Genomic DNA, 13,499 nt, shown 5'->3' with positions numbered 1-13,499 from the left:
GTGTGCTGGAGGAAAATGTCCGGTTTTATAATGCAGGGACATGTGACATGGACATCCTATCACACATGCCGTTGCTTCTCTGGCTAAAAGTCCACTTAGCTGTGTGTGTGTCTGGGATTGGCTGACATGCTGGCCCTCCCCACTACACGCGCGCGCTTAGGGAAGGAAGACAAGGAAAAAAAAAAAAATGGCGATCGCCATTATCCCAGCAGCAGTGATCTGAATGCGCTGTTCCCGCACACTATACACTGAAATTTCATAATAGTGTGAGTCACAGAGTGGCTTACACTATTACAGCGGAAAGCCAGCTAGGAATTAGCTGGTCTTTTTGCTGCTAGAATCGTTCTCGAACGTATCTAGAACTATCGAGGTTTAGCAAAAAGCTCGAGTTCTAGTTCTATCTAGAACAGCCCCCAAAATCACTCGAGCTGCGAACTGGAGAACCTCCAACCACGAACCGCGCTCAACTCTAGTCAGAAGATTACTGACCAAGGGATCAGAACATACTAATTTCTGTAAAGCAGCCAAGTCACAGAAAAAATGGTCAATCACATTGTGTACGCAAAAATTTAAAGACGCTGTGAAGATGGTGTTAATCAAAGCTGTAACCAAACCAGCAACCCATGGGAATACAGCCAGCTTCGTAGACCATTGACTCATTATGATCAAATATTGCAATGGGTTTGTAATGGCAAAATGTCTATCGAAAACCATAAGAGTGAGAAGGTAACATTATGCTATACCCATGGAATGAGCACAGTATAACTGAAAGAAACAAGCCCCGAAACTCATTCGGTTTCTACCAGAAATAAGAATATCTAAAAGTTTGGGGACAATAATAGAAACAAAAACGATTTCCAAAATAGAAAATCTGCTAATAAAGTAGTACATCAGGGTATGAAGACTATTTTCAAAATGAATAAGCAAAAATATAATCATGTTCCCGATGATACATGTAATATAAACGGATAAGCAGGAAATAAAAAGCAAAATTTGAAATTGGAGAAAATCTTCAAATGCTACTAAAACAAATTCTGTGAAAATTGTACTGTTATTGTCCTCCATTTTTTTGGTGGGATGAAAAGAATCCATCACTTTGGTATGTCTTTTTTCCCTAAGAAAACAGAAATATATTAACATACAAGATAATAACAAAATTATAAAATAATATGCATTTGGGAAAAAATATTTTATTAAAGAACTAAGAGAGGCTTTGATTTGATTGCCATTAGTATTTACACCTGAAACAAAAGTTCCATTGATAACCATAGTGATCATGCAAGAAGCAACTGCTTGTTATGTGTCCCTCCCCAGCCCGGCCTCATAGACAGAGACTTTCCTGCCTTGTAGACAGTGACTCTCCTGCCTCGTAGACAGTGACTCTCCTGCCTCGTAGACAGTGACTCTCCTGCCTCGTAGACAGTGACTCTCCTGCCTCGTAGACAGTGACTCTCCTGCCTCGTAGACAGTGACTCTCCTGCCTTGTAGACAGTGACTCTCCTGCCTCGTAGACAGTGACTCTCCTGCCTCGTAGACAGTGACTCTCCTACATTTCTCTCCTTATCAATTTTTATGTGTATTGTTTGATTTTCAAAATACTCTGATCTTTTTTTACTGCTGTCCTATTGTGCACTAACTGTACAGTTTCTTCAAAGTTTCATTACTTTCTTTTCCTATCTTGTCTTTTCACTATTCAGGTTTACCCAGAAATGGCTGCTTTATTTCCTGTTTTTGCTTTCATATAGCTCACTCCTGTGAGAGCAGGATCCAATTTGTCCTTTTGTGAGAGTCTGTATTCTGTCTCTGCTCATGTAATGCAGAGAGAGACCACTGTTTACTTATATAAGAAAGTATTTAATCTCCTTATTAAAAGTGAAAATAAAAAAGTTTAGGAATGTGAAACTAAGGACTGTATGTCTCACCCAAACTCTAAAGGCTGCTTTACATGCTTCAATTAATCGTGCGATCGCATTTGCGATCGCACCCGCCCCCATCGTTTGTGTGGCACGGGCAATTTCTTGCCCGTGTCGCACAATGTTGTAACCCCCGTCACACGCACTTACCTTCCAAATGACCTCGCTGTGGGCGGCGAACATCCACTTCCTGAAGGGGGAGGGACATTCGGCGTCACAGCGACGTCACACAGCGGCCGCCCAATAGAAGCCGAGGGGCGGAGATGAGCGGGAGGTAAACATCCCGCCCACCTCCTTCCATCAGCATTGCCGGCAGCAGCAGGTAAGCTGCAGTTCATCGTTCCCAGGGTGTCACATGGAGTGATGTGTGCTACCTCAGGAACATTGAACAACCGGATGTTCGATTTTTAGAAAATGAGCGACGTGTCAACGATGAACGAGAAGGTGAGTATTTCAGCTCGTTTATAGCCATCACATGCTACGATATCACTAACGATGCCAGATGTGCGTCACTTACGACGTGACCCCGCCGACATCTCGTTAGATATATCGTAGCATGTAAAGCCCGCTTTAGAGCTGGGTGCAAAGATTATTTTAGATATATTATATACACACACACTGGAGATCAAAATTAGAGAACAACACACAATTTCTTAAATAAGTAAGGTCATGATGTGCAGTCCTATGTGATTATATCCTTACATGAGGAAACTCGCAGCACTTTAACCTTATTTCATAAATTTAGTTTTTTCAAAAGCACATAATAAAAATGTAAATGAGATAAATGTAAAAGAACACTGATCAAAATTAGAGAAAATTTTCAGATACCTGCAAGTTATTGGTGTTAATCTGGCACCTGGTGATAATTTTCTTAATTATCTGCCAAACCCTATATAACTGGCAGTCTAACTTTCCAGGTGCAACTGACTTTGCAAAAATGGTGTGCTACTCCAAAGTGACTGAAATCCTCCGGCAGCAGGTTATCCAGACGAAGGCCAAAGTTGTGAGCCTATCAGCCATAGCAAGAGAAGTTGATCAGCCAATCACTCAATTAACCAAGGGGGGAAACGCGTCGAGGTGAAGGATTACTTGGATAGGGCCGTCGTTTGACACGTCTTGGCGTGTGCTCCCTCCCCCACCAGCCCTCTCCACTCATGTAACCTCCACGATTGAATAAATCGCACATAGCACAGCAAAAAGATCTGGTGAGTGCATTTTTTATCTTTTACATTGGATGACATCTATTTCTGCAACTATATGCACCCCGGAGCTGCGCTAACTTCTGCCTCTGTACAGGACTGTTATTATATTGGACATATCGAGTGCTGAGTAGTGCCCTGAATCCTCTTTTTCTAAATGAAACTTGAATTCTTGATTATTGCCGGTCAAGCATGTTGTATTGTGTCCAAATGAAATAAAGGGAAATTATGGATATCTGAAACTAATATATACATCTAATCCTACTAATTCCCTGAAGAAATTCCTGGAGTGGAGATATTCAGGATATGTTCATCAAGAGCTTGAGTTTTACTAACATGGACTAACAATTTTTCCTGGACTAATAATAACTACAGCTTGGTTGGCTTTAATTAATTTAGACCATCGGGTATAATTATTGCATCTGCATCTGTTGGAATATTTATTGTCTACATAACAAAAGTGCGGGTCTTCTGGTTTTTGGATATTCACTGGTACCCACTGCGGATGTAATGAGTTTCTAAAATGCGGTAACCGATGAATGTCCATTTGATTTAAGGAAGAGTGGCCTTTCTGTGAATTTTTTATCTATGGGGGATCGGAGGTATCATTTACCCTGATCAATGGTGGTGGAAGCCAATGAAGGGACTTTTTGTTCAATCTGTTGGTGTGTTTGTATGGTACAATTATAGTCTCGACATGATCCGCCTTACTAAATAGAACTAATTCTGTCTTTTACTCCCTTTCTCCTTACATTCTTCAACCTTTGGTCTCATTGCATGATCTCATGCGACCAGTGTAGTGTATGTTATATCTTTCTTTGGAGTGGGGATCTGATGGGAAGAGTTTTCTAAGGTTTCTGGCCTTTCATCAACTGAAATAAAAATTGTAATATCTATGTAAAGTGGGTAACTTGATGCTTTTTTGATGCTTCTGTGTAATGAGTTTGTGGGTGTTTTTTAGTGAATTATTAATAAAGTTATTTTAATAAAATAAATTGGGGTATTTTGTTATAATTGCTGGCATAAACCTAAGAGTTTGATCACTACTCAAAAGAGAGCCAATGTGATCACACAACCTCATGTAGTTCACAGTGAACCATACAACCTACAAGGAACTACAATGCTTTTACATAGAAAATATCTTTATTGAGAAAATATGGAATTTATTTCAAAAGTTCATCCGACTGAAAAATTGAATGCTTTGGCCAAACATACAGTGAAAAAGTCTCAAAAGCTGAACCCAAAGTCTGTACACGCTGTACAGCAAATGGATGGCAAGAAAGAATCAGGACAGTATGTCTATAGCAAGAGTGACAGATGTGACACTGCACTGACGGTAAAAATGCATGAACATTTAGTAGTGTGATGGGGAATGTCAGGAATCAAAGCCATTTATAAAAAGGTAATGCCATAACCAAATGAATGGAATATGGAGTAAAAATAACAAGGAATAAGAGTCCTGCCATGCCGCAACACACAAAGTAGATAATCACATGCAAGTGTACAAAAACATCTAGAGTAAGCACATACTGTATCTTACCATGGGACATCCTGACGCGTTTCGCCAATGCTTTATCTTGGAGACAAAGAAAGAGCTACTTCTAATACATTATTGCCTCAGCGCGGGGCTTCTCCTATAGGTACGTATGTGAGCTCTAAAATTTTATTAGAACCACACACAAAGTCATACATGTCGCTATGCTGAGTGGTGACGACACTCCCATCCGGTCAAGGCTCGCTGAAGTCCATACCTTACGCCAGACATACGGTTTCAATACAATATTCTATCAAAGCTTACCTTAATAAATTATTTGTTTTTTTTTTTGCTGTGAAATATTTGGAAATATAAAGCCAACTATATACAATTACGTTTGGTCTATGATCTTAAATTGCCTTTTTTCATGTTTGTTGTTTTTTCTGATAGACTTCATAAAGGGACCTAAAAACACATGCAAAAAATTATAAACTAAAATGTCACAATCATCAAAAATATATTTCAGAATTTTTATTTGATTATAATAAAATGTTGGGGTTTTTTTAAATCATTTTTATACTTTTCTTGCTTTTCTATTTTGTTTAATTTTTAAGGTTTCTAAAAAAAAATCTATATACTGTATATAGGATATGCAACACTTTAGAAAAAAAAATGATATAAAATGACTTCTGAATTATTTCTCGTGCATTTGGTAGTTCTATACATACTACTACTATCAAACTAATGGGAAAATATGGGCATGAAAATTTTTTTTTGTACAAAGTATGTAATGTGTGTGAGTTAAACTGTTAATTAACTAGAAATAGGTGGCAATATTAAATACTAAAAAATACAACACAAACACTTTTTACAATAACTGTAAAGCATTAAAGATATAATAGTTCTTAGCTGAACAAAAAAAAAATATAGCAAGAAATGACGTTATCAAAAAATACTGTAAAGTGCACTTAACACTATCATTATTCCCTCGTATTTATGTCCTAATAATCAAATTATTACACAATCAAAAGCAATTCTAGCAAAATACTATTAAAATAAATTTACAAAAACTAGAATTAATGTTTGCCATAAAATTTTGGTGACGATTTTTTTATTTAAAGGCAATTTTACAATTTTGGAGATTTAGAACAGATCATTAAGACTGGCTGTGTTGTAATATAATCATTGAATTAGGCTTTGTTTATTAGAGCCTTAAGGCCCCGTCACACTAAGCAACATCGCTAGCAACATCGCTGCTAACGAACAACTTTTGTGATGTTGCTAGTGATGTCGCTGTGTGTGACATCCAGCAACAACCTGGCCCCTGCTGTGAGGTCGTTGGTTGTTGCTGAATGTCCTGGGCCATTTTTTAGTTGTTGCTGTCCCGCTGTGAAGCACAGATCGCTGTGTGTGACAGCGACAGAGCAACAACTAAATGTGCAGGCAGCAGGAGCCGGCTTCTGCGGAGGCTGGTAACCACAGTAAACATCGGGTAACCAAGAAGCCCTGTCCTTGGTTACCCGATATTTACCTTTGATACCAGCCTCCGCCGCTCTCACTGTCAGTGCGGCTCCTGCTGTGTGCACATGTAGCTACAGCACACATCGGGAAATTAACCCCATGTGTGCTGTAACTAGGAGAGCAGGGAGCCAGCGCTAAGCAGTGTGCGCTGCTCCCTGCTCTGTGCACATTTAGCTGCAGCACACATCGGGTTAATTAACCCCATGTGTGCTGTAACTAGGAGAGCAGGGAGCCAGCGCTAAGCAGTGTGCGCTGCTCCCTGCTCTGTGCACATTTAGCTGCAGCACACATCGGGTTAATTAACCCCATGTGTGCTGTAACTAGGAGAGCAGGGAGCCAGCGCTAAGCAGTGTGCGCTGCTCCCTGCTCTGTGCACATTTAGCTGCAGCACACATCGGGTTAATTAACCCCATGTGTGCTGTAACTAGGAGAGCAGGGAGCCAGCGCTAAGCAGTGTGCGCTGCTCCCTGCTCTGTGCACATGTAGCTGCAGCACACATCCTGTAATTAACCCGATGTGTGCTGTAACTAGGAGAGCAGGGAGCCAGCGCTCAGTGTTCGCTGCTCCCTGCTCTCTGCACTTGTAGCTCCGTGCGGTGGTAACCAAGGTAAATATCGGGTTGGTTACCCGATATTTACCTTAGTTACCAAGCGCAGCATCTTCCACGCGGCGCTGGGGGCTTGTCACTGGTTGCTGGTGAGCTCACCAGCAACTTGTGTAGCCACGCTCCAGCGATCCCTGCCAGGTCAGGTTGCTGGTGGGATCGCTGGAGCGTTGCAGTGTGACATCTCACCAGCAACCTCCTAGCAACTTACCAGCGATCCCTATCGTTGTTGGGATCGCTGGTAAGTTGCTTAGTGTGACTGGACCTTTATACAACTAAGCCGGATCTAAACTAATGCAGAAATACACAAGACGCCATTAGACTTTCTCTCCATTTACTCTCAGGCACTAATCTGTGTCCGGATTACATTACGTGAAACATGATCTGGCCTTTGGTCCCGCACCTGATTGAGCAATTAGTAATGATTCCCTTGCAAACAATAGGGTTAGTTAATATATTAATTTACATCCTGCTTTTTTGTTAAACATTGAGTAGAATCATTAACACAGCACTGGAGATGTGTGGACTGAGGATAACATGGGCAAAATTTCTTTCTTTCCTTACTTCCTTCTATTTTTCCTTCTTTCCTACCTCTCTCCCCTCTACACCCAATATCCTTCAATTCCTTCCTCCCTCTTCCTCCTAATCCCCATCGTATATTCCTTCCTTCATTCTAGCCAGCCTTTCTTCCTTACTCCAAACCAATACCTTCCTTCCCTTTTTCCTTTCTTTCTTCCTGCCTTTCCTTTTTTCCTTTCTTTTTTCCTGCCTCCCTTTCACTTTTTTCCTGCCTTCCTTTACTCTTACCTTTTTCTGGCCTTCCTCTTAGTATTTGCCGGTCTTCCTTTACTCTTACTTTTTTCTTGCCTTCCTTTCCTCTTACTTTTTTCTTGCCTTCCTTTCCTCTTAGCATTTTCCTCTTACTATTTTCCTGCCTTCCTTTCCTCTTAGTATTTCCCCTGCCTTCCTTTCCTCTTAGTATTTTCCTGCCTTCCTTTCCTCTTAGTATTTTCCAGTCTTCCTTTCCTCTTACTTTTTTCTTGCCTTCCTTTCCTCTTGGTATTTTCCTGCCTTCCTTTCTTCTTGGTATTTTCCTGCATTCCTTTCCTCTTGGTATTTTCCTGCCTTCCTTTCCTCTTGGTATTTTCCTGCCTTCCTTTCCTCTTGGTATTTTCCTGCCTTCCTTTCCTCTTGCTATTTTCTTGCCTTCCCTTCCTCTTACTTTTTTCTTGCCTTCCTTTCCTCTTACTATGTTCCTGCCTTCCTTTCCTTTTACTATTTTCCTGCCTTCCTTTCCTATTGGTATTTTCCTGCCTTCCTTTCCTCTTACTTTTTTCCTGCCTTCCTTTCCTCTTAGTATTTTCCTGCTTTCCTTTGCTCTTACTATTTTCCTGCCTTCCTTTCCTCTTAGTATTGTCCTGCCTTCCATTCCTCTTACTTTTTTCTTGTCTTCCTTTCCTCTTAGTATTTTCTTGCCTTCCTTTCCTCTTACTTTTTCTTGCCTTCCTTTCCTCTTACTATTTTCCTGCCTTCTTTTCCTTTTACTATTTTCCTGCCTTCCTTTCCTCTTGGTATTTTCCTGCCTTTCTTTCCTCTTAGTATTTTCCGGCCTTCCTTTCCTCTTGGTATTTTCTTGCCTTCCTTTCCTCTTAGTATTTTCCTGACTTCATTTCCTCTTGGTATTTCCCTGCCTTTCTTTTCTCTTAGTATTTTCCTGCCTTTCTTTCCTCTTGGTATTTCCTGCCTTTCTTTCCTCTTAGTATTTTCCTGCCTTCCTTTCCTCTTACTATTTTCCTGCCTTCCTTTCCTCTTACTATTTTCCTGCCTTCCTTTCCTCTTAGTATTTCCCTGCCTTCCTTTCCTCTTGCTATTTTCCTGCCTTCCTTTTCTCTTGGTATTTTCCTGCCTTCCTTTCCTCTTGCTATTTTCTTGCCTTCCCTTCCTCTTACTTTTTTCTTGCCTTCCTTTCCTCTTAGTATTTTCCTGCCTTTCTTTCCTCTTGGTATTTTCCTGCCTTCCTTTTCTCTTAGTATTTTCCTGCTTTCCTTTCCTCTTACTATTTTCCTGCCTTTCTTTCCTCTTAGTATTTTCCTGCCTTCCATTCCTCTTACTTTTTTCTTGCTTTCCTTTCCTCTTAGTATTTTCTTGCCTTCCTTTCCTCTTAGTATTTTCTTGCCTTCCTTTCCTCTTACTTTTTTCTTGCCTTCCTTTCCTCTTACTATTTTCCTGCCTTCCTTTCCTTTTACTATTTTCCTGCCTTCCTTTCCTCCTGGTATTTTCCTGCCTTCCTTTCCTCTTAGTATTTTCCTGCCTTCCTTTCCTCTTAGTATTTTCTTGCCTTCGTTTCCTTTTACTATTTTCCTGCCTTCCTTTCCTCTTGGTATTTTCTTGCCTTCCATTCCTCTTACTATTTTCCTGCCTTCCTTTCCTTTTACTATTTTCCTGCCTTCCTCTCCTCTTACTATTTTCCTGCCTTCCATTCCTCTTACTATTTTCCTGCCTTCCTCTCCTTTTACTATTTTCCTGCCTTCCTTTCCTTTTAGTATTTTCCTGCCTTCCTTTCCTTTTAGTATTTTCCTGCCTTCCTTTCCTCTTAGTATTTTCCTGCCTTCCATTCCTCTTACTATTTTCCTGCCTTCCTTTCCTCTTAGTATTTTCCTGCCTTCCTTTCTTCTTAGTATTTTCCTGCCTTCCTTTTCTCTTACTTTTTTCTTGCCTTCCTTTCCTCTTAGTATTTTACTGCCTTCCTTTTCTCTTAATTTTTTCCTGCCTTCTTTCCCTTTTTTCCTTGCTTTCTTTCCTCTTACTTTTTTCCATCCTTCCAACCTTCCTTCCTTTCCTCTTTATTCCTTCCTTCACTACTTCCACTCTTCCCTCGCTCCCTATTACTTCTCCGGTCTTCCCTTCCTTTCTAATACCCCCCACACTCCCTCTCTTTTTCAGGCAATTTGATTTTTGGGGTTTTGTTTTCATGTGAAACTGTTAGCTATTTTACTACAATGAAAATAAAATTTTGAGCTTTTCTTCTCTATTCTCTGGGGGAAAGGTTCACAAAGTAAAAGCATATGAGAGGATACATAAATGCATAGTAACAATTTAAGCATTTGAATATTTGCACTTTTTGCTTCATTTATCCGAACAAGCTTAATAAAAACATATCAAGATTTTTCATTCATCATTCTGCCATTATTATTGTGATATCCTGAATCTGTGGACAATTAAGAGGCTTTTGGTCATTCTCCATCGTAGAGAAGATGCTGGAGGAGATTGTGGACATGAACATGATATATTTCTATTCTACAAAATTATATTATATGGGCCATTTACTGAGCAATAATAATTCATAATTCAATGTTTGGAGCCAAATTATTCTGTCGTTGATATCCCTGGATACTTACATTTCTGAAAAAAATTGGTAGTGTTAGATTATGGAGTTAATTTTTTTCTGCTCTTAGAAATAGTAGTGGTAAAGCCTATAGCTTATATAGATATATGCTCTCAGCTGATTAGTCTCTCAGTCATTCTCCATACCATGGGATCAGATCCCTTGGCTTCATTACAGTAAATCTCTTGATAACCGTAAAACAAAATACTTTTCAAACAGATTTTATTAACTTTGTAGTTTCCACTCAAATACAGGGTAAAGCGCATAATAAAATAGAAATCAAGTCAAAATTATTGGGAATAGTGATGAGCGAAACAGAGGATGTTTGGATTGCCCGAACCAGCACAGACGTGAAAAAAAAGTTGGGTTCAGCTGGTGAACTTGACCCCAAATAACGAAGCCCATACAATCAATGGGTAGCCCAAGTTTAGGGCTGTAAAATGACTGTAGTCCAGCATATCTAATTTATCAGCCATTTTCATCAAAAAACCAGTGACAGGGGGCAGGGGACTGCATCTTATGTGGCTCCAGTTGACTGCAGGGCGTGGTGGGTGTCTGGACGGCCGACTCACTCTGGTGGGTGGGAGGACTTCTTTCTCTGCTTCTTCTTCCTCTACTTCTTCTTCCTCATCCTCCAATATCATGCAGTGTTCTGCTCCTCACTCAGTAGGTGTCATGGTAACTTCAGACTCTGTTCACATTGCAGAGTCTGGTGTAGCACCCCTGCGGCACCAGGTGCCACTGTGGTGCCCTCGACTAGCCAGGTAGCCACAGACAAAACACACACACACCCCCACCCCCGGACAGTTACATTAGTCAGACACATAACCCTTGTTGCCTCCCTCCAGGGCCTGATGTCCACACAAGGTGGGGCGGAGCCAGGTGGTTGGCCCCACCCACCGAGGAGTTCACAGGCTGGAGGCGGGAAAAGCAGTCAGTTGAGTTGGAGTTTGGAGGAGTTCAGTTCAGGAGGTGACAGAGAGAGGTCACGTACTGCAGGTGTCTGGGTAGGAGCCCAGGCACTGACAGCAAGGTTGGCAGATGGTGGTGGCCGTCTGCAGGAATTGGTGGAACTTCGCAGAGCCGTAAGGACCGGGGCTGGGCGGTGGCCCACCGGTACCGGACCGGGGAATGGTGTGAAGCTAAGCACACCCAGGCAGGGCCATCGGACCCCAACCAGGCTTGGAGCCGCCGTCAATAGTCAAATCTGAATGTGACAGGAACCCCCGGGGTTCCCTAACAACCAAGTCCCGATTGAAGGCAACCGCTCACACCATGAGGACATACAGCCACCGTCACTGGCTAGAAGTCCAAGGGCCAGCGCCTGCAGGCAAAACGGGCTCCTCCGGTATCTATACACTGGGGAGCGGACTACCGTTGGGAAGCCATTGGAGTCAACTCAGTACACAAAGGTGCAGGGAGAGACAGCCACCATCACCTGTCCGGGGAGAGACACTGCAGCCGGCTTCCTGACCCGTCCATCCAGCCATTTGGTTTACCGGAGACTTTGTGCATCTCTTGCTGAGTGAGTACACCCGTGCCATCCGGCGCCGCGCTGTCCCTGCAACCCTACACCTCACCAACCCTGCCTCCCCGTCACACCACCGGGACCAACAACCCCTACCCACGGAGGGGGAAATCAAGATCCCAGCTGCTCCCTAACATCGCTCCCGGGATCCTCGTCACCAGCAGCGGTGGTGCCCATCTTCACCACAACCCGTGTGTGGCAACATGGACAAAATCCCCCAAACAAACCACCCCTTTTCACTCACGGGTGAGGAGCGCCGCTCGAGTCCCCGGATCCGTCCCACCGCTCGAGCCACCGAGCAGCAGCAGCAGCGCCGGACCCGAGCGTTAGCAAGCGCAGCGCCCCGCCGCCCGCGACAGCTTGGCGTCACAAACAGGATTGAACCCATCTACTTACCAATAGAAGTGCGCCGTGTGGTCTCCGCCGGCGGTGTCCGGCCGAAAATTTTGAAGCGCCGCCATCTTTGGCGCGAAGATTTCCCGCTCGAGCGTCTTCCCCGAGCAGGGAAGGCGCGAAAGCAAAGCCCCGCCCCCAACAAGCGGAAGTGCTGAAGAGAACCAAGGGGGGGCGGGTGAAAACCTGCCTAATGTAACCGAGGCCATAAAAGCGGGGACGCCAGGACTCTGCAAACATTTGGTTCCTGGAACACTGCTGCGCAAGATGTCCCATCCGTCCGGCACTGCTGAAACCCCAGAGCCCACGCCAGGAACAACGGCGTGGGTGGAGGTCCGGACCACACAAATGTGCAGCCATCTGCAGGCCCAAGTGCAGTCCCTCGTGGAAGAATGGATGGCCGACATGGCAGAAGTGGAGGCGGCCATGCGGAGACACGAGGTGGAGACAGAGTTGGAGGAGCGGGTAGGTGACCCACGCCCCTGTGTCCCCGAGGGACCGGTCGCTGCGGCTGAGGGGCCCAGTCTGCGCCCGCTCACCCTGCTGCCTCCCCCGCTATCTATCTCCGCTGTATCCAAGTGACATACTCCGGGCTGTCGGCGAGCTGGATCTTCTCCTGGGACTTGGCTCTCATCGGTAGCTGGAGTGCGGCGAGGATCCGGGTGAGGTCTTCGTCCATGCGTCGGACCTGCGAGGCCAGCTCTTCCATTGTCCCAACGGGTGCGGCAGAGGCCGGTAGAGCCAAGGGAGGGGGCGATACCGAGACAGGAGCAGTTTCGACCGGCCAAGGAGTCACATCAGGAGCGTCAATGGTTGGTGCTTGCAGGGCCCTGATGGCCCACTCCTTTATTACTGTAAAGTCTAGGTCGGTGTGCTCCATACCCACAATTGTTTGCGATATTCTGCAGACCCCAGTACCTGCAGGAACTGCTCCACTAGCATCTTGTTGCTGTCGGCCTCACTGATGGTGTCCACCCGCCTCAGCGTACGGAGGGCGGTCTGCAGGTGCAAGGCATAGTTTCTTATACTGTCCGCGGGCCGTTGCCGACATTGGTAGAACTGCATCCGCAACTCAGCCTCGGTGCAGGATTCAAAGGCGGTCTGGAGCTTCTCGAAGATAGTGGTCACCGAGGCCCGGTCCGCGTCTACCCAGGTCTCCAGCTCCTGCTCGGCTGCGCCGGTCAGCTGCCCTAGCACTACCGTCGCAAGCTGTCTGCCGGTCATGGCATACAAGTCAAGGATCGTGCTTATCTTTTTCCGGAACACCTGCAAGGCATCAGGCTTCCCATCGTACTGAGGTAGCCAGGTAGCAACTGGCACGTAGGGCAGGGAGATCGGCATTATCTGGGTGACCGCCGGACCCGCGGCCTCCCCAACTCCTGCGACCGGAGCGAGGGCCGATACATTCTCGTCCTCGGGCGCCGCCACTCCCGCGGCCGGCGCTCCTCCGCCATCCAGGTTAGGCATGGACATCTTTCCTCC

General features: G+C 44.3%; 1 pseudogene; it reads right to left on the bottom strand.

The window, feature by feature from the left end:
- LOC142257635 (olfactory receptor 13D1-like) overlaps positions 1 to 12,726 on the bottom strand; it is a 35,536-nt pseudogene extending 22,810 nt beyond the window's left edge.
- Between the last annotated feature and the right edge of the window lie 773 nt (positions 12,727 to 13,499).

The sequence above is a fragment of the Anomaloglossus baeobatrachus genome, chromosome 12 (genome assembly GCF_048569485.1).
Source record: "Anomaloglossus baeobatrachus isolate aAnoBae1 chromosome 12, aAnoBae1.hap1, whole genome shotgun sequence".
Classification (NCBI taxonomy): Eukaryota; Metazoa; Chordata; class Amphibia; order Anura; family Aromobatidae; genus Anomaloglossus; species Anomaloglossus baeobatrachus.
This window is presented reverse-complemented; position numbering and strand designations above follow the sequence as displayed.